The following is a 26,689-nucleotide window of genomic DNA, read 5'->3' as shown; positions in this document are numbered from 1 at the left end:
GCTCCGATCTTCGTGCCCTTTCCTCAGTTGAAAGTGTGCGTGTTGTTGGTTTGTTTTGTGTAAGGGTAAAGCGGAGGTTTGTATTCTTGAGTTTTGTATTCAATTTTATCTTATTTTTGGTGTCTTCTGTTGTAAGGCCTATTTCCTTCAGATCCTCTCTTACTTCTCTGATCCATTTACATCCTGTTGTGGTATTTTTTGAGACGAGATTGTGTTGTACTAGTTGTTTCAGAAGTCTCGAGTCCTGCATCCTCATGATATGTCCAAAGAATCCCAGTCTCCTCTTACGCATAGTATCTGTAATGGGTTCTAGCTCTTTGTACACGACTTTGTTAGGTATTAACCGCCACTGTCCATCTTTCTGATATTTTTTGTTGATACAGGTTCTTCCAATCCTCCTTTCAATTTTCTGAAGTCTGTCAGTCTTTGATTGTTTATTCAGGTAAAAGAGTGTTTCTGCTGCATATGTAGCTTCCGGTTTTATAACTGTGTTGTAGTGTTTTATTTTTGTATTTATTGATAGACATTTCTTTTTGTAGATATCCCATGTTAATTTTTGTGCTTTAGCTAATCTATTTGTTCTTACTTGGATTGAGATTTTTTCATTTAAGTTATGTGTTATTACTTCTCCAAGATATTTAAACTGAGTTACTATTTTGATTTTATTACCATTTATGGTGACTTCTTTTAGCTGTGTTGGTTTTTGGGGCATAATTTCTGTTTTTTCAAATGATATTTTGAGGCCAATTTTATTTGCAATGTTTTGAAGTTCTGATATCTGGGTTTTTGCTTCTTTTATGTCCACTGCTAGTAATGCTAAATCGTCAGCAAAACCCAGGCAATTTGTTTTGATTTTTCGGCCAATCTTTATTTTGGGGGGACATTTTCTAAACCATTCCCTCATTACCATTTCTAGAGCACAGTTAAATAATAGTGGTGAGAGCCCATCTCCCTGCCGTAGTCCAGTTTTAATTTCAAATGTCTCTGATGTTTCCCCCCTAAACTTCACTTTTGACTTGGTATTGGTGAGAGTCAATTTTATCATGTTTATTAATTTGGGGTGTAGTCCAAGGTGCCTTAAAATTTTAAACAGAGATTCTCTATGGATGCAATCATAAGCTTTCTTGAAATCTACAAATGTTATCACCATATCTCTGTTTCTTCTCCTGTTATAGTCCATTATCAACTTAAGACTCATGATCTGATCAGGACAGCTCCTCCAGGGTCTGAAACCTCCTTGATATTCTCCTAGTTCTTTCTCAAGTTGTAAACTTATCCTATTAAGGATGATTATTAAAAATATTTTGTATGTTATGTCTAGGAGAGAGATTCCCCTGTAGTTATTAGGGTCGGTTTTGTCCCCTTTTTTGTGCAGAGGATGAATGAGGGCTGTTGTCCAGTGTTCTGGTAGTTCTTCTTTAATCCAGATAGAGACAAGTTGTTGATGGAGGGCAACTTTTGCTGAGGTTCCTGCATATTTCCAGATTTCCGCAAAGGTCTGATCTTCTCCTGGCGCTTTGTAGTTTTTTAATTTATTCAGAGCTTGGTAGACTTCCTTTATTGTGGGGGGATTGATGTTTTCTGGTGATGTTTTTATCGGGGTGTTGGTGTCCAAATGAAGGAGTTCTGTAGGTTCCTCACAATTTAAAAGCTTGTTGAAATGTTTAGCCAGAATTTCTGCATTGTCTTTATTGTTATGGGCCAGCTTACCATCTTCATCCTTCATCAGTAGGGTCGGGGGTTCATATTTTTGGAGCTGCTTTCTGAAGGTTTTGTAGTAGTCCCTTGATTTAGTTTTACTGAACTGTTCTTCAATTAACTGCAGGGTGTCCTTATGATGTTGTCTTTTTATTCTTCTTAAGACTTGGGTAGTTTCTTTTCTCTGTTTTACTAGCTTTTGATAGGATATTTCTGTCTTTTGGGACTGATGTAATAGCCATGCCTGATGTCTTTTCTCCACTGTTTCATCACATTCACTGTTCCACCATTGGTGTTTTTTACGTGGTTTAATTGGAGCTAGGTCTTCTGCAATTTGTTTAAGGTTGTGTACTAAGTCTTCAAGTTTGTCTGTGATTTTTATTTTTTCAGTTGCTTTCTGGTAATTTTTGTTGTTGATTAGCTGGGTAGGATCTATTTTTCTTTTAGTTTTAAGGGCTTGCTTTTGTTGTCTCCTCTGGGGAGTGAGTTTAATTTTAATTTTAACTACTTAGTGATCTGAACCTGTGTCTATTCCTCGGAGGACTTTGACGTTATAGATCTCTTTGTGGTGGTATTTGTCCATGCAGACGTGGTCCAGTTGCCATTCTCCTTTAGTGTAGTCAGGGTGTTTCCATGTTTTGAGTTTTTGAGGTTTCCTCTTAAAACATGTAGATTTTGAGATTAAATTATGGTTTCTACACAGGTCAACTAGTCTCTCTCCATTTTTATTTGTTTTCTTGTGTGCTGGCCATTTTCCGATGATGTCACGGTATTTTCTTTCTCTGCCTAGTTGAGCGTTGAAGTCGCCTATTAATAATTTTATATGGTGTTTGGGGATGTTATCTATGGTCTGGTCCAATAGGTCCCAAAATTCTCCTGTTTCCTCCTGGTCTTTTGAGGAGTTGTTTTTATCATTAGTGGGAGCATGGGCATTTATTATAGTATAGATTTTATTAGATGCCTTTAAGGTGAGCGTTGAGAGTCGTGGAGACTGTGATCTGAATTCTTGAACTGAGTTTATTATTTTAAGGCTGACCAAAAATCCTGTTCCAAATTGTGGGACATTCTTCATCACTCTCTTCCCGGGTATACCTTTATAAAGTCTGTACCCTTGAGATTCCAAGGCATCCTGGTCAGTGTTTCTAATTTCCTGTAATCCCATGATAAGAATTTTGTGTTGGTCCATTATGTCGGTGATCACTTTTAGTTTACCGGTTAGCATGAGTGAGTTTATGTTGTGTGTAGAGAAGTATGTTATCTGCTTTGGTTTGATTCTTGATTTTGTCTCATTCGTGTATGTAGTATTTCATTACAAGTAATGAAAACCATTTTCTCCATATTGAAAGAATCTTAATATAATATAAGAAATTTATTTTAACTTCAACCTATTCAATACTGTACAAGATGTTAACATATTAGTTAAACATCGTTAAGGGGGCTCATACACCGCGAGATATCAAAATTTCCGTTTTTCCTTTTTTGCATTTATATGAAAGACCATACCTTTCTTAGTACATCTGTTAAGTTTCATAGCTAAGTTTGGCATTTTGTCAGAGATATAGCATATTATGTGAGAGCATGTGCACATCTGTCAATGGAGTGGGTGTGGCATCAACTGTCAAGTGTGTCTGTATAAATTCTCGGTTACTGTTTTCATAACACCGGACCAATTGCAGATTTGTAGTGGACTAAAAATGGCTGCCTGTAGTTCGAGTGACTTTGGGTGTAGTCAAGGAACCATGAACAGGAAGCTGCAAGCTTCTTTTGTTTTGATATGTATTCCAGTTCCGATGTATTTCATGTGGTGAGCTGCAGCTTTGTGGTGTGTTATCTTTGTGAGTGGTTACATATTATTTCGGAATAACAATGGGAAAGAAAGGTAGTGGCGAGGTCCAAAAAGAGGCGTTTCCTTGGAAATCAACATACAAACAGGAATAATGAAGCCAGTGATCTTCAGACACCTGGAACTTCTAAAAATAGTGCATCTGCCAGGAGGCTTGATTTGAAGGTTAGCCCAAAACGAAGTACACCGACTAGTGAAGAAACTGTGCATAGTCTACATAATGTTGGTTATAGGATTGTATATATTCCTAGTTTATATACTGCTTTAAGTGAGAATCTCTGTTGTAAATTCTGCCTTAACAACATTACGTTGGCAGAAACTGCATGCATGATCTGGCCAGTAATTCAATTTTCAGTGCGAATTTTGTAATAGTAAAAATCATTCTTCAGCAGTGTTACAGGACAAAATGGTGTATCTGAAATAAATAGAAGGATAATTTATTTAATGAGGTGCCTTGACTAAGGTCTAAGAAGTCTGCAATTTTTGTGGAAGTGACTGCGGGGAAGATATCACAAACTGTTCTGAATCAGTGAGATATACTTCAAGTGAAATCTGCAGAGAAGAGGCATCGAGAGGCATCGAAGGAGGCAAGGAGAACCCGGAGTAGACTCATACTTGAAAAACACACTAAAAACATTGAGTTGGAAGGCGAAACATGAACTCCAGGAGCTTTTTCAGCACAGTCCAAGTCAATATGAAGTGTTGAAATTTCAAAGTTATTTTCCCGAAAGTTTGTTTTTTTGGAGGGAAAAACACAATATCTCCAGAACTATTTGAGATAACTGCATGAAACTTGGCATTAATATCCCTGTTAATGATCTCTACAGGATGAAGCACGTTCATGAAGTTATATTTTAAAATAATTAAGATATACTTGGAAAATTAAACAAAAAATTGTTGAATTTTTGAGAGACAATTTAAATTTTTAATTTTTTAAAAACAATTACCATAATAACATTCACAGTGCTTCATCCTTGAGATTTAAGCATCTTCATTACAGGAAAAAATAATCAATCAGTTCAGATCAGTATTTTTTGATAAATCGTGTTTTTTGTGCTTTATAAAGTTCAAAAAGTCATGAATATGTTTTTTAAAACTCATGTAATAATTAATATACTCTTCTCATTCATATATGAAATGAAAGCTGTATGTGTCTACTGTAAGTATGTCAGTTTTTGTAATTCTATGTTACATATTAATGAAACTATAATGTAATATTTATCTGTAAGCGCAAACCGACTCTCGCGGTGTATGAGCCCCCTTAAAATAGTTGAGGCATGTTTCGCCCCTTCTGTGGGGCATCAACAGTCATATCAATACCTCAATATTCTACCAGACGTTCGGTTGGAAATTATAAAAATATGTTGCAAGAGGGAATATATTAAAAAACATTTACAAGATCTTATCATTAACAAAATATCAAATTGATTAAACGTTGAACACGTTGATGAATTTTCACTTAAAACAAGGCCGTCATATGTACAGTATTGACAATAATAGTAGTTTAAAGTCTTATTTGATGCTAAGTTCGAAGACAGTTTAAAATTTATATACAAATATTGTGAATGAATGCAGAATACATATAATTACAATTGCTGTACACGTATTTAATAGTGTAAAATGTTGTGGAAAAGCATTCCAAATTTGTATTAATTTCCATAACAAAAATTTTTTTGACCTCAGTATTACATTCCTGATGTAGTTTAATCAGAATTAGCTTCAAGATGTGAAATTTTGTATGTGATATTATGACCAGCTCATGTAAAAATGTTGCATTACGTCGTAATTCAACCTGGATGTCTATGTTGACTAATTATATTTTAGACTCAAACAAATTAGTTCACCAAAGTATCCATGGACTAATCACCTCCGTTGGACACTCTCTATGAAGATGGAGTGCCTAGTGCATGTAAACAACAGTTGATATTTGCTTCAAAAATGAACCTATGTTGAAACAAGTTAAAATAATGGCTTGAATGAGGGTGGTTGAAATGTCTTTAAATCTTCCCAATTGAATAGTGTTTTTAAGTTTCTCCATGTGTTTCAGTTGTTGGAATATGGGATGTCAGTTTATTGGTTGAATGGGTGACAGTCGAAACGTTGTGCAATGTAATTAATGTTGAGCTGTCTTACGTATGTGAAAATCTGAAAGGAAGGGTAAGGTCCTTAATTAGTTGAGTGAAGTGATGGGAAAAGAGAAAGAATGAATGCGTTAAAGAATTGAGACTGTAAAGTTAAAACTTACCTTAAGTGTTGTTGGGCTGTTACCTTATTAATAAGAGGTTTGTGAAGCACTGGCTGTCACTAACGTCTTGCTCCTCGTGTTGTACGTGAGACGTCTTGATGGAGGGGAGTGGGCCTGAGAAGGGGGGGCTGTGGGCCTGTGATTGGTGCATGGGAAGGAGTTGTGTGTATTGGAGGGAGAACAGGGGCGTGATAAGTTGAACGGCTTAGTGGGGGTACTTGAAGAGGTTGTTTTGAGGACGTCAACAAATCTTTTGTCTTTCAGATTTAACTTATTGAACAAAATTATTAATTGTTCATAAAGAGGGCTTCGGTTGTCTATTGGAACATTTAAGTTTTTATTACTGTTGTAATTTAGGTCCAAGAAAATGTACAAATTTTTGAACTCGGTCATGAGTCTGCCTTTATCTAGTGTTTTTAAAATTTGGAGATCTTGTTCGATTGTGGTGAAACTGTGTCCTGTGTCCTTCATATGGATGCTCATTGCTGAGTGTTAGTTGTGTTTCTGGGCATTAAAATGTTCTGCATATCTAGTTGTGAAGCTTCTTCCTGTTTGACCGATGTACAAACTATTGCACTCAGTGCATTTCAGTCTGTAAATGCCAGAACCTGAAAATTTATTGTTGTCCGAGTTTATCTTGTTGTGGTTGAAGAATAATTTTTGATTTGAATTTTGGGTCTGAAAGGCTATCTTAATATCATGTTTCCTTAAAGGGATAGCGATTTGATGTATGACGGGATTAGTATAGGTAAAGGTTGCATACTTTGATTTATTTATTTTCATTGGGGAGAGGTTTGTGGTCAATTACAATTTCACTTTATTGATTATTTTATGTATGATTGAGGGATTGTATCCATTGAAACTAGCTATTTCTTTTATGGTATTTACTTCTTTTTTCAAGTTGGCGGTTGACATGGGAATTTTTAGTGCTCTGTACACTAAACTTTAAAATGAGGCTTGTTTTTGACTGTGGGTGAAGAGAATTTTGTTTTATGGTTGTGGGAGTGAACGAAGATTTTCTGTAAATTTGGAAATTGAAATTGTTTAAGGTCCTAGTAATTGTAATGTCGAGAAAATTGATTAAATTATTGTCCTCATCCTCTTTGGTGAATTTGATGCAGTTGTCTAGGCTATTTAAGTAGGTTAGTATGTCTTCACCATTGTTGCAACTTTTATCTATTATTGCTAATGTGTCATCGACATAGCGTAGCCAAAGACACAACCCATTAATGCTATTTGTTATTTTACTATTTTTGAGATTATCCATGTATATTTCGGCGAGTATTCCAGAGATGGGATCTCCCATGGCTAGACCTTCTTGTTTGTATATCTTGTTGTAGAAAGTGAAATAATTATTATGAAGAATGAAATTTAGCAATTAAAGACGCAACCCATTAATGCTATTTGTTATTTTACTATTTTCGAGATTATCCATGTAAATTTCGGCGAATATTCCCGAGATGGGATCTCCCATGTCTAGACCTTCTTGTTTGTATATCTTGTTGTAGAAAGTGAAATAATTATTATGAAGAATGAAATTTAGCAATTTTAAGCATTCTTCTATTTCTAATAGACTTAAAGTGCTGTGTTTGGAAAGATTATTTCGTATGATTTCTATAGTTTCCTTAGCGGGAATGTTCGAGTACATGTTGGTAATGTCGAAAGTACACATTATGTAGTTAGGTTATAAATTAAATTTATTTAAGGTTTCGCATAGTTCTATTGAGTTTTTTTTATAGGGTGTTTGTTGTGGAATGTAAAATGTTTCTTGAGAAATTTCTGGAGGAATTGCAAAGTTTTGTATGTCGGACTATTTTGGTTATTTATGATGGTCAAAAACATATCAGATGTAAGGCTTTTCAGGCGTTTACTCTATTAACCAGCGTTTCGTCTTAGGTCTGACACTAGACTCATCACAGTGGGATGTGTCAGACCCTACCCACTGATGCTGGGGTGTATGCAGGTGAACTTATCAGAAGCCCTTATAAGAGGCACAGTCTGATAACTGCATACGGGAGATAAATCTCCACAATGGAATTATTGCCTGCCTAGCAATTCCGAATGGAAAGTTCTAAATTCTCATGGAAGGAATTAGATATTTTTCACCAATATAGCATGTAAAGTAAAGTAAAAAAACCCCTGCAGAAGTAATTGAAGAATACAAAAGAATCAGTAATAAAATAACCAAATTAGTTTAGTTTAGTTTAGTTTAGTAATGTTTTATTTTACCTGGCAAGATTAAGGCCTTCAGGCCTTCTCTTCCATCTAACCAGGAACTGAAATATACATATGTTGCACTGTATTACAATAACTACGTCTAATACAAATTAAATTAATAATAATACAAGAATGGTGAGATTACATTAAGATGAAATGAATTAAGATTAAATTAATAAATTAAGATTAAGTTAAGATTAAATTAAGATTAAATAAATCAGACATAAAAAGGGATAAATTCTTAAAACTAATATCCTACATGTAAAAAAAAAAAAAAAAAAAAAAAAAAAAAAAGGCAGTACATAACATTTGATTTTAAAGACAAATCGGATAAAAATTTTAGACTCTCTACCAGGACATCCATAACAATAGAATGGTTGTAGGTAGCAGCATCAAGTTTACAGATGATCCTTACTGGTGCATAAAATGTCTCCAAAGTGCTTCCTTGAAAGTGTGAATAGCGCTTAACCCCCTGATATTTTTGGGAAGGAGGTTCCACTCACGGCAGGCAATTACTGTGAATGATTTATCATAGATGGCAGTTCTGTGGGTAGGTAAAGCAAGGATGGAATTATTAGTGGATCTGGTGTTAAGACTGTGATAAGAGGATAAGTATTTGAAATATGAAGTAAGGTAAAATGGTTGTGAAGAATGAAGGATTTTATGGAGATGGCATAGGGAATGCACAGTGCGACGGATCTCTAGTCGGGGCCAAGATAGATGGTTATATGAAGGAGTTACGTGGTCATAGTACCGTAGGTTACAGACGTATCTCACACAAGCATTTTGACCACGTTGTAATCTGCTCAATAACTTGCCTCGAGCGTCTCTATAAATCGCGTAACAATAGTCGAAATGAGGGAAAACCAGACTTTCTACCAACATTTTTTTTAGTTTTTCAGGAAATAAGTATTTATACCCGCGCAGCATGTGCAATGCAGAGAATATTTTCTGGGTGATGTTCGTGATATGCGTTTTCCATGACATGTCATCATCGAAAGTAATGCCTAGGACTTTTACTGATGACGTGAATGGTATGTTAGTATTACACAACCTTATAGATGGAATCTCTGGTCGATTGACCTTCGTGAGTAGTTTTGGGTATCCAAGGATGATGGCTTGCGTTTTAGCTGGGTTTAACCTAAGCCCACATCTCAAAGACCAAGAAGAAAATGATGTTAGATCCTGATTGATTTTGTCTATGGCGGAAAGTATTAGATTTGGAGATGTATGGAGGTACATTTGTACATCATCAGCATAAATATGGTATTTGCAATGCGTTAGGTTTTGGGAGACATCATTAATGTAAATGGAAAAAAGAAGGGGTCCTAACACTGACCCTTGGGGCACACCACACTGCACAGACCGCCAAGTTGATTTGTTTATTCTATCTGTAACACACTGCCAACGGCCATGCAGGTAGGAATGCAACCAAAGGAGGGCGCTGTCCGAGAAATGGAGGGAGTACAATTTCGAGAGCAAGATGTCAATGTCAACAGAGTCAAAAGCTTTGCTCAAATCTAAGAGTATTAAAACTGTCACTTCCTTGTTGTCCATAGCTTCTCGGATGTCTTCTGTGACCTTCAGTAGTGCCGTTGTAGTACTGTGTGCTTGACGAAAACCAGATTGTAGTGGGTCAAATAAGTTGTAAGTCGTCATGTAGTCTGTTATTTGTCTATGAGCGATGAACTCTAGCGCTTTGGATAAAGCAGAAAGTATGCAGATGGCTCTGTAGTCAGATGGTTCAGAAGGGGAAGCTACTTTTTTTAGAGGACGTATAATGCCCGCTTTCCATATTTCGGGAAATGTGCTGTCTACAAGGGAAGAGTTAAATATGTTAATTGAAAAGAGAGTTACAAAAAAGGTATTATGAATACAGATTACAGAACTGCAAAAACCAAAAAGAAACATGGTATGTAGTCAATGAAGTGTTAAATAGGACGCTTGGACATAAACATGAAATCAACCATCTGGTGGTAAATGACATCAGCATTACAAACACAGAGGACGTAGCTGAAAATATATGAAAAGGTCTTCCTGAAGATGAGCAAGTTCATGGCAGCACAACAGCTGAAAGTCAAACTAATAGTATTTTCATGTCTCCAACTGATGAATGTGAAGTGCTCAAAATTATCACTTCTCTAAAAATTAAAAATAATTTAACAGAAGATAAAATAACCAATGTCATGTTAAAAACCTGTGTTGAAAGTTTAGTGCCATATATTATGGAAATTATTAACCGTTCAATTCTCAGTGGAGAAATACCCCAATTCTTTTTTTGTATTGATAGGAGGATTTTATAAATATTTTCTTTTGTAAAGTGATAACCGTCAATATGGAATGAGATTCATAATTTGCAATGAAATACCCCAATTACTCAAATGTGCCAGAATTGTACCTATCTTCAAATCAGGAGATAACACAGATCCATCCAATTACAGGCCAATTAGTGTATTATCTGTAATTGAAAAACTCACAGAAATGGTAGTAAAAATTAGATTGGTAAATTTTCTGTGTAAAACTAATTACTTTTCCAATAATCAATATGGGTTTCTCCCAAATAGAGGAACTGAGAATGCTATATTTGATACAGTAATAGATGTTCAAAAGACCTTAGATGAAAATAAATTAGCAACAGGGCTACTCATGGATCTTAAAAAAGCATTTGACCTGGTTGACCACAAAATACTTCTGAACAAGTTGAAATTAGCAGGAATTAGGGGTTTAGCACACAAACGGTTTCAAAATTATTTATCAAACCGAACACAATATGTGATGATTAATGATACTAAAAGTTCTAAGCAGCAAACAAAAACGGGAGTACTGCAGGGCTCAGTACTAGGTCCTATTCTATTTTTGATTTATATTAATGACATACAATCTTCAACACTAAAGGGAAAATGTAAAGTATTTGCTGACGATATCTTAATAACTTACAAAGGCCTATGTGAAACGCGAATTATGGAAGATATAAATTATGACTTGAGCAAGTTATCGGACTGGGCTTTATCTCAAAAAATGATCATAAATGTGACTAAAACAAAATACTCAATCTTTCATAAAACAGCCCATAAGATCATAGCGGCTAATACTGTTACCCTAAAGGACAAGTAGTAGAGCGAGTCAACTCAGCTATGTATCTTGGTATAATATTAGACTCAACACTTTCCTGGAAAAGCTATATTATGTAATCAGCAAAATTACCCCTTTGATAGGAATAATGCACAGATTAAGATACAGTAATTTTTCTCATCAACAATTGAAGTGTATATATTATGCAATGATCCACCCACATCTAACATACACAAGCTTTATTTGGGGAAGGTGTAGGAAAGATTATATTAATAATTTAGAAATCCTACAAAAAAAAAAGCCATCAAAATCATGTATGGATTCCCCTTCTTCAAACCGTCACATGAAGTTTTTTCAGAGTCAAATATTCTGTCATTCCATAAACAAATTGCATTTTCGTCAGCAGTCTTTATGTATAAGCCAGACAGGAAATTAACCCATTCTACTGTTAACTTCTCCCATTTTAGTGAAATTCATGGATATGAAACTAGAGGATCATTAAGGATATATCCCTCTCACTCTAATTCAGTAAAGTATGGAGTGAAAGGCATACAATCATCAATGTTTAGGGATTATAATGTGTTGCCTCCTGTTATAAATAACTCTAAATCGGTTATATGTTTTAAGAAAAAACTGAAGAAATATTACTCTTTTACAGATATCTTGATATAATCTCTATATAACTTGCTTTAATTAATACAATAATATATATATTGTCCAGATTTAATATATTACAGCTATGCAATATCTGAATATACTTCTGAAAATCTATGATCCTAACATGTTAAAAAAAAAAAAACAGCAATGTCTTAGTTATCCAAAAATGTACTTGTCACTTTACAGAAAAAGCTATTGTATATGAAATGTAATTATTGTGTTGCCTTAAGTATGTACTGTATTGTCCCTATCACGAGCCAGAGGCTCATGGGACCTTTTGTCATCAATAAATAATATTATATTGTAGTATTTCCCCGTGCGCTTTCTTACAATCAAATGGTTTCCTCCCTCAGTTCTTGTTTAATTGTACTGATAGGTGTTCAGTAAACTACTTCTAAGTCCAGGTTGTTTACAGCTTGTTTGGTCAATTGGTCTCCAAGTTTGTTTCCTTCATTAACAACATGAGCCTGTAATTATTGCGTCACCTTAAGTATGTACTGTATTGTCCCTATCACGAGCCAGAGCTCATGGGACCTTTTGTCACCAATAAATAATATTATATTGTAGTATTTCCCCGTGCGCTTTCTTACAATCAAATGGTTTCCTCCCTCAGTTCTTGTTTAATTGTACTGATAGGTGTTCAGTAAACTACTTCTAAGTCCAGGTTGTTTACAGCTTGTTTGGTCAATTGGTCTCCAAGTTTGTTTCCTTCATTAACAACATGAGCCTTGATCCAAGTAAAAATGTATGGTCCAGTTTTTTAAATGAAGATGTCATAAAATACTTTTTATTTCTATCAATATACTGTGCTTATGGTTGTTTCGTAAAAGATGCAAAGTTATTTTACTACCGGTGTGTATTACTGTAGATTTTACATGTAAATGTCTATGTCTTGTAACTTCTCAAGGGCCTTCAGCATTGCAGCTTGTTTGAGCATCTATTGTATAATTTGTACCTAAGTTGTTGAGTTAGTTCAGAGATTATATATAGTTATTCCAGGCCCACCACCCAACTTGGTTTTGCTGCCACCTGTGGACATCTGAACTGTACAGTACTTCTTTCTTCTTTCTTCTTGTCTTGTATTATTCTGTTTTCAGCTGGGTGAGACCAATTTTTGTAATTCTTTATAGTGTCAATTTCAATGGTATCTCTTATGTGTTTTATTCTTCCTTCAATTATATTGTAATAATTTGCTATTTCCAAGAACTTAATGTTAACTGGAGTCATTTCAGCCAGTAAGAATAGTGCTTCATATGCACGGTTTTTGTAATTTTAATGAAATGAAATGTCATATGGCTTTTAGTGCCAGGATATCCCAGGACGGGTTCGGCTCGCCAGGTGCAGGTCTTTCTATTTGACTCCCATAGGTGACCTGCGCATCGTGATGAGGATGAAATGATGATGAAGACAACACATACACCCAGCCTCCGTGCCACTGGAATTAACCAATTAAGGTTAAAATCCCCGGCCCGGCCGGGAATCGAACCCGGGACCCTCTGAACCGAAGGCCAGTACGCTGACCGTTCAGCTAACGAGTCGGACTGTAATTTTAATATTTACTACCCTCTGTATTCATTTTAGTTTGTTGGCATTATGGTTTGCATTTAAGGCATCTACCCAAATAGGAATTCTATATGAGAGTAATGGACGTATTGTTCCTTTGAAAATGATACTCATTATACTGGAATGCAATCCCCAATTAATTTTAGCTGACTTTGACAAGGTGTGTGTTTCATAGACTTTTCAGCTATTTGTTGTATATGACTATCAAATTTGAACCTGCTGTCTATTAATATCCCCAAATATTTCATTAAATGAGTCTGTTTTATTTTGCCATTGTTACTATACATGCTTAAAATCTGTGGGTTTTTTTGGTTTTTTTTTTTTAGATACCAGCATTACTGGAGTTTAATTTATTTTGAAAAGATAGTTATTTTCTTTGGCCCAATTGGAGATTTTCGACATTTCAATATTGGCCTTGTTTTCAATTTGCAGTGTGTTTTCGCTTCTAATCAGGATCAAGACATCATCTGCAAAGGCAATCACTTTAGCGCCCTTCTTGTAGTTTAGTTTTAATAATGAGTCGTACTGAACATTTCACAGACCGGGACTGCAGCAAGATCCTTGCGGGCAACCTCTGCTTATATTCCTTTCTATCTATACACTGTTAATGGTTAACTAGCTGATGTATCTGTGCTTCACTATGGAATTCTACACTGTGTACAGAATTCTAGGCCCTCTTGCCTACCATCATTGACAATCAAGTTAGGGAGTTTTCATTATAATGGCAGACACATACCCTCCAGCTGCCTTTTTACATCCTCAGAAAGACTGTCTTTGTAGTTCCCAACTGAATTCAACACAGTTCATTACAATGATGTCACTAGGAATGTTGCATTTAAAAGCAATGCTATCATATGAAATACTCGATCAAATGAAACACCACACATTTTCTCAGTTTTAAAGAACAGTACTACGCTGCTGATCTAACAGTCCAAAGTTCCAGAGCTGGAATGACCAGGCCGCAGACAGCCGTGAACACCCTTTTCTTGGGGGAGAGGGGAGGTGAATAGTGGAGAGTTCCAGGGTGAAAGCTATGCTCCTTTACTTATCTGTTCCCAAGGAGTACCCGATGAGTTGGAAAACATCAATTTACCACACTGGCAGGGGAAAAAACTATCTAACATTAAGACAATTTTTTTCTCCAAGCCAGAGAAGACATCCCCTCTTCGCTGCTACTTTGGAATAAAATGAATGTAGAATTTAGTAAAAGTGAAGAGGAAGAAGCTTTTCTTAAGAAACGGCTCATTTCAGAGTTGAATATTGAGTTATTTAATGAAGAGTGGTGCTATAATTTGGAATAGGCCAAAACTAATATTCTAGACCAGGTCATGAGTGAGCCTCTGCCATTATTCCGTTAATTGTACACACCGATCAATCCAATCAGAGCATCAGAGTAGGGATCGAATAGCTGAAATACTATGATGAACCAGTGTGTTACGTATCACAAAATGTTTGAACCAGAGGAATGTCATGCTAAAGAAGAAAGTTATCTAACTCCCCAGCTATTTTCTGCCAATATTCAGGCAGACTGTTTTACTCGGAATGCAGCAGTAATCCCATCTATCGGAGAAGAGTGGCAACATAAGAGACAAAGAACATCACAACAAACTATACAGACAGAAATGTGTTCCACCTATCAATACTTTATTATAAATGGATTTACATCAGTATTGATAGGTGGAACACATTTCTTGTGTGTATAGTGCATCCAATCAATACGGAAAATGAAACTTATAAATAATAACATCACAACAAACAACGGTCGATGTAATGTTGTTGTTGACCAATTGTATGAGCTTCTCAATATTGTAGGCCTTCACATTTAGTTTTCTTCCGACTCTGAAATACCACTCTTATCGTAATCGGTATGGTAAATCTCAATAAAACATAAATGATCAGAAATTGCATTCTCTAAAACTTTTGTTATGTTGTACTTTTTGATAGAACCAATAACACAGGTATTTAAAAATTAATTTTTAGGCACCTTCCCCTAAAGTACCGTTTCATCCAGGGTGAATAAAATTATTTATAGCTTAGACTGTAGTTTCTTAATCACTGTCTCTACATATGATGTTCATTCAATTCCGTTTACCCATTTTCTTGTGCCTCGGTGTTGATATGAACTTAGCAACAAAAATACGATTCATGAATAGCTCTGTTATCATAGGTTTTACAGTAAAAATGCGTAAGACATAATGATCGGAAATATAATCCTATATAACTTTAGATATATAGTATTTATCGATAGGACCATAAATAACAAATATTTCAGAATTCAATTTTAGGCCTTCCCCCGAACTACCATTTCACATAGCGTGAATGATAGTGATAGATAATAGTGGGTCATTTCCTGACTTTACATACCAATTTTTATTAAATTCTCTTCAGCTGTTTTCTCGTGATGTGCGTATGTATTTACGTACATACATACCGGCAGACAGACAGACAGACAGACAGACAGACAAGACAAAAAAATTAAAAAGTGCATTTCCTTGTTACTGTGGACATGTCCGATACAGAAATGTCATTCTTTTTAAATTCTGAGCAGTGTACAGACAAAAAAATTACTTTATATATGTGCATCTTCTCTCACCAGGCACTATCAAAAATGCCTTCTATGCCCAAATCAATCAATCAATCAATCAATCAATCAATCAATCAATCAATCAATCAATCAATCAATCAATCAATCAACCAACCAACCAACCAATCAATCAATCAATCAATCAATCAATCACCACTGATCTGCTTTTAGGGCAGTCGCCCAGGTGGCAGTTTCCCTATCTGTTGCTTTCTTAACCGTTTCTTAAATGATTGCAATGAAACTGGGAATTTATTGAACATTTCCCTTGCTAAGCTATCTCTAACTCCCCTTCCTATAAATTAATATTTGCCCCAATTTGTCCTCATCATAGCAACACTGTCCTTATTTTTCAATGACTCCTCTGTGTAGTCCTTGATGGCCATAACTGCATTCAATGTGCTGGTTTGAGGTCTAAACCCGAACTGATTCTTGTGTAGCATATTATTCAAGTTTAAGTGATGCATTAAAACAGAGTTTCTAGCACCTTTGCCATTATATTTAACAAGCTGAGTAGTCAATATTTGCTGAGTTTTCTTTACCTGGCTTAATTATTGGGATGATTTTGGCTTTTTTCCAATGTTTAGGAAATATTCCTGTTTCCAGGCATTTGTTGTAAGGTGCAGTTATATACGAGAGTACAATGGTGAAAATGTGTGGCAATACAGTATATCATTTATCACACAATCCTCACCTAGAGATTTTTTGCAATCCTTACTTTCAATTAATGCCCTTATTTCTTTTGTGAATAATCTGTCACTGTCTGTGTTAAACGGTTGCATTATTTTGATTCTGATGCTTTTGTGGTTTTATCATTATCTGAAGGTGGAAAACAATCCATAATATAATTCACTGTGTTGGCTAGACCTGTTGTATAGGTCTCATCTGTTTTCTTAAGGGTAGACAGAGAGTAGGTGTGTGTGATATTTCCAGCAGCTAATTTGCACACAGCATTCCTTGGATTAGAAGATGTGGCAATACTACAGAACTCCTTTCAAAATTTTGTTTTCTCCTGTCTAATGGCATTCTGATATTGTTGTTTTGTTTAATTATACTGTACTGTAATTTCCTCTGCTGGTGCAATTCATCATTTCCTGATGTTCTCTGGAATCATCTTCTTTGAGGATTAACCTTTTCCCCTCATTAGTGTCAGCTCTGTAGTCCACCATGAAACTGATTGCTGTTAACCTTTTCACTGCTGAATTCTTGGACAGTTTGGTGCAACCCGAGAGCTGGATTATTTCAGCCAAAACCTTGAACACAGATTATCATCCATTTGAACATAAAATACAAGCTCTAACTACAGAATAATATTTTAAGACGGTAGTTTAACTTGCCAGTTTGTTCATACAGTGTTGGAAAAGGTCCATGTTTGGGATCCAGGGTTCGATTCTGGTGGCAAAAATTTTTTCCATTAGGAAGATGCTTAGAAATGTTCATTTGCATTATGGGCTGTGTCTACTATATGTTCGCACATTACCAATCCATACACATGATTAACAGCAGAAAGATTAAATTCAGCAGGCAATACTGATAAAAGTAAAGTGGAACTTGTCACGAACTTAGCATCAACTGTCTGTTTATAAAATCTGTTCGTTACATCCGCTACATTTGCCAACACCTCTTTATTCACAAATACCTTGAAATAATCAATTTTATGACATTTAGGGGTCAAATTATTATTTGCCATAGCCAAGTTTGCTGCTTGAAATGCATGCGCCTTCGGCGCAAACTCGTTGTCCGAGCACGTGGACAGGCCTACCTAAGTCAATGTTACTGTATTTCTTCCTCTTTCTGGCAGCAAATCATCACCACTATCATTTCACTAATATCCTCAACATCACTACCGCCACTATCGAAATGCACATCGTCTCAATCTCCTCTAGAAGGGTAAGATTCCTCCAGATGCATCTTACACTTGTACGCTGCAGCCATAATTCAAACATGATGTTTACAAGTGTGTGACAAAAGAAAAACATTTTCCTGCAGAACTACATGCAGAAATAATATAAACTGATTGGTTTAAAGTGTGACTAACAGATTGCAGAAGTATATAACACAGTTATAAGGCAGACTGAATACATTCGATCATAGGAGTGGTGGTGCAAAGTCCTGCTCGAGTATATTCGATCACAGCACTGGCGGGCCATTTCAGGCAGCTCAAGTATACTTGATCGCAGCAGTGAAGTGGTAAATTGCTCTCATTGAAGACATGCAAATTTTAAAAGATCAAGTTGTTGTAATGAAAATCCACAGCCTGTTTCCAGTCATTCGCATTCGACCGGGTCAGGAATGGAATTAATGAAACCTCCATCTAGTGGTGAGGATAGGAAATGTTGTAATGAAAATCCACAGCCTGTTTTCCAGTCATTCGACCGGGTCAGGAATGGAATGAATGAAGCCTTGATCTAGCGGCGAGGATAGGAAATGTGCCGGCTGCCAAAGCCTGTTGCACTCCTCTGGGGCAATGATTAATAAATTATTAATGAAATGATACTGGAGAGTGTTGCTGGAATGAAAGATGACAGGGAAAACTGGAGTATCCGGAGAAAAACATGTCCTGCCTTTGCTTTGTCCAGCACAAATCTCACATGGAGTGACCGGGATTTGAACCACGGTATCCAGCCACGAGAGGCCGCCACGCTGCCGCCTGAGCCACAGAGGCTTCAAGTTATTGTAATGATAAATTGAAATTTTTTAATGGTATTTTCTGTGTCAGATGGTTAGAAAACTAGGGCATATAATTCCTGGTCCAACCAACCTAAATCTTTGGCTCTGCAGTTGTTCTGTTCTCTTGCTGCAGTATAAAATTTTAATTGTAAAATTCATAATTATCTTTTCATACCACATACCTGATACCTTGATGTTTGAAGTCTGTTTTAGTTCCTGATGGACCTATTGTGAATGTTATGATACTATGGTCAGAGCAGCTCTCTTCTTTGATACCATCTCAATTCTGCACTTCTTTCAAAATATGTTTATTGCATATTGTTTTGCTGAAACCTCTACTAGACTGAAATGTTGGTGAACCATTCTCTTCATTCATAATATATAGCTGCTGGTTTTCTACAGGAAAATCCTCTAGTGTTCTCCCTCTGCTGTTAACACGTTAAACCTGAGACATGATCTCAAGTTGCTGTCTATTGATGGAACTACACCTCTTCCCTAAGCAAAATCAAAAATCTTCTTTTTGATCATATCGGTTTCAATACTTTGCTGATTATCAAAGTAAAAACTTGTTGCAGTCTAATGTAAGAACCTCTTCTGATTTCAATTACAGTTATATATCAATCAGATAATTGTTCAATAGCCAGAGCATCAATTGATTTATTTAGCATGATAATAACTGCCCTGCATTTTCTGTTTCTAGATAAAAATACTTTACAATTAGTTGAAATTCCTGTGGGTTTGTTGTTGAAACCCTTCTGCAAATTCATTAATTTTAGATGACACTGTTAGTTTGTACTGCTAATCGATTTTGAACACAAATGATCCAACAGAGCCAGCGACTTCAGAGTAATGTCTCCTCTGCTGACTGCTAGTTACAGCTGTAACATCTATGCAAGATTCAGGTTAGTTCAGAAAAGTAGATGACACCACCTCTTTGCCCTACTTCTGTGTGAATCGTCTATCATCTTTTCTTCCAGTTTCATAACCTTTACATTCAATTCATTGTATTAGTCATCTTTACTAGCTATACATGCCTTAAATTCAGTAAAAGCATTCCCAAGGTTACTCACGGACTTCAAGATGAGATCGTTCAAGTATTTACACAAAATATCCCTGTTTTCTGTGACACTTACCAAGTTTTTGAAGGCATCTTCAACAACATGGTAAGAGTGTCTAGAAGGCAGTGACTTGGAAAGACAAGATTAATTTTGGATACTTATATTTTATATAATTTTTAGAGATATTTGGCTTGGTTGACTTCCCTCCTTGTTTTAGTTGGGTTTTTATAGTGTTTTGACAGCGTACTGTGTAGTTTATCAGTGTTTTACAGACTTACAGGAAGGATTTTTATTTATATTTGTGAGTACCATATGCATGTTTATGTTTAACTATTGCTGCCATGGCCGTACATAATATGCATACAGGTTACGTTCTGATACACAATTGACTTCGACTTCTTAAATTTACTTCTTAATATTTATTTGATAAGCACTGGCATGTTCAATTAAAGGCCTAATATCCTCAGTCACACCATCAAGACATAACTATGAATGAAAATCTGATTATTCACGTGTCCATGTCCTTTAACCAAGTCCAGCGAGGTCCCATGTCCGTATTACCTATCATATGGTCAACGCTTTAATACCGTTCTATGTCTACGGTGATATGTGCAAATTACCCAGTTGGTAATTAGTGATCATAACACCATAAGTAAATATATTATATATACAGCTACATTAAATGCCGTGCCATTATTAATTCCATTCTTGTGAAGAAGGGTGATATAACATCCTTGAAATGGAACCCTTGAACAAATCACCTAACACGACGACTCAGATTATCACTGATGAAGTTGTTAACGCCACAGCCTGTCCACATTGTGGTAAACTCTATAAAGGGAAGCTAGGAGTGAGCATCCACATAAGTCGATCCCATCCACAAGAACATAGAACTGCACTGTTAGCTAAACAGCCCGAATGGAAATCAGCAAGAAGTGGTCGTGCACTCCTTTCAAATGATATTGATATCTTGTTTCCAGGTAATATCAACGAAAATATTAACATACCAGACATAACAATCACAGTACATTTATACAAAATCAAAACACAGACATACAAAAAAACAATGGAAAAATGTAAGTTGAAATTCCAAAATATCCATAATGACGATGACTTCTGTAATCACGTCAAAGAATTCACGGAATTCTTATCCAAAGCTTTGCATCAGCTTCCCGGTTCAAAACACCCGGCAGTTAAATTTTAGGAGATACGGTAGAGAAAAAAGTTACTTAATGAACAACATAAATTTATGTAATCAAGCAATCCAGAAAGGGCGACCAAGAGAGATAGATAGTAATGATAGTGATGATAGTGATATCTTGTTTCCAGGTAATATCAACAAAAATATTAACACACCAGACATAACGAATCACAGTACATTTATACAAAATCAAAACACAGACAGAAGTATGAATACCAAAATACTCAATTCCTATACTACAACCAAAGATGAAAAGCAGTACGTGCGGCAATCAGTGACACTAAAGAGGTCTGTAAGGTAGATATAAATAAAATACACAACTACTTTTCCTCTCGTGTTTCAGTCCCCAATGATTTGGAAAGATCAACATATACTTCACACACATCTAAAGCACAATATGTACAATGAGAAGATACAATGAATACTGTCATTTCTAAACAAGGAGTAGAGTATGCAATCAAGAAAATAGCCGTTGACACATCCCCTGGCCCAGACATTATACTGATGAGGGCACTTAAACATGATACATGTTATGAAATTATAGCACTGATTGCAACAACCATGATAACAAGAACAATGGTGCCTGAGATTCTTAAGAGAGCTAGAACCGTGCTTATCCATAAGGGAGGAGACCTCATGGATCTAGATAACAGGAGTCCAATAACCATGTATTCACTAATGAGAAGAGTAATAGAGCGCATATTAGGTACACAACTTCGTAGCTACGTGAGCTTAAATGAAAATAAACGTGGCTTCACAAACTCTGCTGGCACTCATATCAACACTTCCATCTTGGAATCTATTCTGACATCAGCCAAATACCAAAAGGGCAACTGTAACCTGGTTTTCCTTGTTATCACTAAGGCCTTTGACAATGTAGGGCATAAATACTTGAAGAACTCCCTCTCCTCCCTTGCCCTACCATCAAAACTGTCTGATCTAATAATGGCACTACAAACTAATAATACTACTCAAATAGAATCCCATCACAAGAAGACCAAACCAATTGTTCTCAATAAAGGTATGATGCAGGGTTCTCCCTTATCACCGGCGCTTTACAACATTGCAACTGACCACATTTTAGAAGAACTTGCATCAAGAGAGTTCCAGGAAGAAATCCCCGACCCGGCCAGGAATCGAACCCGGGACACATTAACCATACCAGAGACCTCCATACACAAACAGAGAAGTGCTTCCAAAAACTTGGCCTACTGCTGAATACTGAATACGAATCAGACAAGGTCTCGCTCCTACGACAACAACTCCGTGAGAAAGAATTTGATGCCTGGTGTGCTTACCACAAAAGGGTAAGGGTGTTATACTGTATAAGGAATACACAGCAGCCAATCGGTGGGTAAGAAAACCCAAAGGTTTAACCAGTAGCGACTGGAGAAATGCCATAAAACTGACGGCACATTAGAAAGTGTTTAAAGACAGAAGATTTTTTTTTTTTTAAAGGAACACTTTGTACTCTTTATGGCCATTCACATATATTATAGCTGTAAATTCTTTTTTTTGGACATACAAGAAAGTGTTGTGTTTTATGACGTGTCCAACAACCCACAAAGATTAATCGGTCTTTGTATTTTAATCACATAGATTTTAATGTATACACATAATTGTAAAACTTCACAACATGCTCTGTATAAGTTTTTATACTGTAAAAATATTTCATGGATTTACCAAAAAAACCTTGCAATTTTTCCTTAACTGATGATGGCACAGGAGGTGCCGAAACCAGTAAAAAAATTTTGAAAAATGTTGATGTACTGAACAGCTGGAAACCTTTTATCCTTAATCAACATTCTAAATTTCGATTCAATATAGACCAAAATGAAATTCTTGACATTAAATAATGTTATGAGTCTCATTATGATAGCCGTATTGGTTACATACAGGTGCAGGTCTTTCGATTTGACGCCCTTAGGCGACCTGCATATCATGATGAGGACAAAACATACACCCAGCCCCGTGCCAGAGAAATTAACCAATGGGTGGTTAAAATTCCCGACCTTGCTGCGAATTGAACCCGGGACAGAGCAAATGCAACACCAAGAAGGAGTGGTCAGAACTTTATGCCAATTGCAGGGTAGACTGACGTCACTGAGGTATGCTCATGATGTGAAATGCGCCGCTGTGCTGCGCACGTAGCGAACGATAAATGGGACACGGCGTTGGCGAATGGCCCACTTCGTACCGTGATTTCTCAGCCGACAGTCATTGTAGAACGTGTTGTCGTGTGCCACAGGACACGTGTATAGCTAAGAATGCCAGGCCGCCGTCAACGAAGGCATTTCCAGCAGACAGACGACTTTACGAGGGGTATGGTGATCGGGCTGAGAAGGGCAGGTTGGTCGCTTCGTCAAATCGCAGCCGATACCCATAGGGATGTGTCCACGGTGCAGCGCCTGTGGCGAAGATGGTTGGCGCAGGGACATGTGGCACGTGCGAGGGGTCCAGGCGCAGCCCGAGTGACGTCAGCACGCGAGGATCGGCGCATCCGCCGCCAAGCGGTGGCAGCCCCGCGCGCCACGTCAACCGCCATTCTTCAGCATGTGCAAGACACCCTGGCTGTTCCAATATCGACCAGAACAATTTCCCGTCGATTGGTTGAAGGAGGCCTGCACTCCCGGCGTCTGCTCAGAAGACTACCATTGACTCCACAGCATAGACGTGCACGCCTGGCATGGTGCCGGGCTAGAGCGACTTGGATGAGGGAATGGCGGAACGTCGTGTTCTCCGATGAGTCACGCTTCTGTTCTGTCAGTGATAGTCACCGCAGACGAGTGTGGCGTCGGCGTGGAGGAAGGTCAAATCCGGCAGTAACTGTGGAGCGCCCTACCGCTAGACAACGCGGCATCATGGTTTGGGGCACTATTGCGTATGATTCCACGTCACCTCTAGTGCGTATTCAAGGCACGTTAAATGCCCACCGCTACGTGCAGCATGTGCTGCGGCCGGTGGCACTCCCGTACCTTCAGGGGCTGCCCAATGCTCTGTTTCAGCAGGATAATGCCCGCCCACACACTGCTCGCATCTCCCAACAGGCTCTACGAGGTGTACAGATGCTTCCGTGGCCAGCGTACTCTCCGGATCTCTCACCAATCGAACACGTGTGGGATCTCATTGGACGCCGTTTGCAAACTCTGCCCCAGCCTCGTACGGACGACCAACTGCGGCAAATGATTGACAGAGAATGGAGAACCATCCCTCAGGACACCATCCGCACTCTTATTGACTCTGTACCTCGACGTGTTTCTGCGTGCATCGCCGCTCACGGTGGTCCTACATCCTACTGAGTCGATGCCGTGCGCATTGTGTAACCTGCATATCGGTTTGAAATAAACATCAATTATTCGTCCGTGCCGTCTCTGTTTTTTCCCCAACTTTCATCCCTTTCGAACCACTCCTTCTTGGTCAGTCAGTGTATATATAGTGGCTTTAATCCAGTTCATTTATTTCTTTATGTTAATACAATGAGCCACGAAAACTTACATTCATTAATTATGTTCATTAATCTATCAAAGGAATTGCCATTTCGATTGATAATTTATTTTAAAATGACCATATTTAGATTAATCATTTTTGGGTTATATTTTGTCATTTTACGTCATATTTTGTCACTTTTGGGGTCATATTTTGCCACTTTTGAGGTCATATTTGCTTGCTTATTTGGGCTATTTTTAGGTCTTAAATATCAGAGCCCTAGATATGAGTAAAGAAGTGGAATCAGAGATAAGGTGGTGGTGGTGGTGATTATTGTTTTAAGAGGAAGTACAACTAGGCAACCATCATCTAAGGCATTTTGTGGATGAAGTTATTTTGTATGGGGAAATAAATAAGTTCCAAGACTGAGGGCAAATGCAAAAAGATCTCTCGACAATGTTGCAAGATGGACAGTAGGCAATGGTATGATGATAAACAAGGTTAAAAGCCAGGTTGTGAGTTTCACTAATAGGAAAAGTCCCCTCAGTTTTAATTACTGTACTGATGGGGTGAAAGTTCCTTATGGTTATCACTGTAAGTACCTAAGTGTTAATATAAGGAAAGACCTTTATTGGGGTTATCACATGAATGGGATTATAAATAAAAGGTACAGGGATCATTGTAAGTACCTAGGTGTTAATATAAAGAAAGATCTTCATTGGGGTTATCACAAAAATGGGATTGTAAATAAAGGGGACATATCTCTGCACATGGTTATGAAGTTATTTAGCGGTTGTAGTAAGGATGTGAAGGAGAGGGCATATAAGTCTCTCGTTAAGACCCCAGCTAGAGTATGGTTCCAGTGTATGGGACCCTCAGCAGGATTACTTGATTCAAGAACTGGAAAAAATCAAAAAAAAAAAGCAGCTCGATTTGTTTTGGGCGATTTCTGACAAAACAGTAGCAGTACAAAAATATTGCAAAGTTTGGGCTGGGAAGACTTGGGAGAAAGAGGACGAGCTGCTTCGATTAGGTGGTATGTTATGAAGAATTTAAAGGCCTTTAAGAGACCACCTACTCAGTACAAAATACAATTAATTTATTTGTTCATTAAGTTACTTTAACACACGGGACACGTTTCGTCCTTAAGTATATGATATCTTTAGCCGTAGCCTAGCTAGAGATAAAAATCAACAAATCTAAGAAAGAAAAATCATTCAATAGCTACAATAAAATCATATTCGGCCACTTAAAACAGGTCAGATTTTAAACTGGTCCATTTTCTGTTTAAGAAAGTTCTTCCAAAATCTTGTAGTTGAAGAGAGTAAAAACTTATTGTACAGCACTTCTTGCATTAAAAATTCTTCATGCTAAAATCCAGGTGATGTTTTAACTATATGGGAGAGAGGGGACCTCTTAAGGCAAGGCTTGAAATAAAACGGTCAGCAAAAAAAGTCAAATGTGGCGAGATCTTGCGTCGTACAGAAAAAGGTCGGTAAAGAACGAAAAAATATATCGGTCAACAGTTGAAACTGAGAGCAGAAACATATTAATCATTATTATAAGAAGACATGTACTCACCCTCTCCCATCCACAATGGTCGTCCTTGCTGCTATTTGTTTTTACATGTGTGCGCCTTGAATCTGGTTAGATACCTGTGAGTGGTGACTGGCTGGGTTCCATTGTGTAAGAAAGGAAGGATGGGGGAAGTTGACCTAGTAGGAAGAGAGACTGTCATCTGATTGAGAATGGAGGTTTCTTTGTCGCCAATTCGCTTACTTTATTCGTTCCGAGAATTCTAAGAAGTTGGGGTATTATCTCAAACAAGGGATTTTTGAACTCTATGGTGTAATTTAGATTATTATTATTGTTGCATCCTTGGTCCAAAAAGATATACAAGTTTTCTGTTGAATTTATTACACTCCCTTTGGTTACGTTCTTTAGAATACTCAAATCCTGCTCGATAGCAGTGAAAGCATGCCCGCTACTATCCATGTGTTGGCTCATGGCTGAGAACTTTCAATGTTTTTTAGTGTTTGTATGTTCTGTGTATCTTATGGCGAATGATCTACCACTTTGACCAACGTACGAGGCATTACAGTACCTCCAGTCCAACTTACAAACTCCCGAGTTAGAAAAGCTATTTGATTTTTTATTCACTTCATAGTGATTAAACCAAGCTCGATAGCTGCAGTTGCTTAAGTGCGGCCAGTATCCAGTATTCGGGAGATAGTAGGTTCGAACTCCACTGTCGGCAGCCCTGAAGATGGTTTTCCCACAGTTTCCCATTTTCATACCAGGCAAATGCTAGGGCTGTACCTCAACTAAGGCCACGGCCGCTTCCTTCCCACTCCTAAGCCTTTCCTGTCCCATCATCGCCATAAGACCTATCTGTGTCGGTGCGACGTAAAGCAAATAGCATAGTGATTAAATAAAAGTGACTGATTATTATTTTTAG

General features: G+C 37.2%; 1 protein-coding gene across 6 annotated transcripts in view; it reads right to left on the bottom strand.

Moving 5' to 3' along the window:
• Nucleotides 1–26,689, bottom strand: part of LOC136858371 (zinc finger protein 594) — a 393,129-nt gene that overhangs the window by 81,788 nt on the left and 284,652 nt on the right. The window lies entirely within an intron of this gene.

This window comes from Anabrus simplex, chromosome 1 (genome assembly GCF_040414725.1).
Source record: "Anabrus simplex isolate iqAnaSimp1 chromosome 1, ASM4041472v1, whole genome shotgun sequence".
In the NCBI taxonomy this organism is placed as follows: domain Eukaryota; kingdom Metazoa; phylum Arthropoda; class Insecta; order Orthoptera; family Tettigoniidae; genus Anabrus; species Anabrus simplex.
Note: the sequence above shows the minus strand (reverse complement) of the source record. Positions and strands in the feature narration are given on the sequence as shown.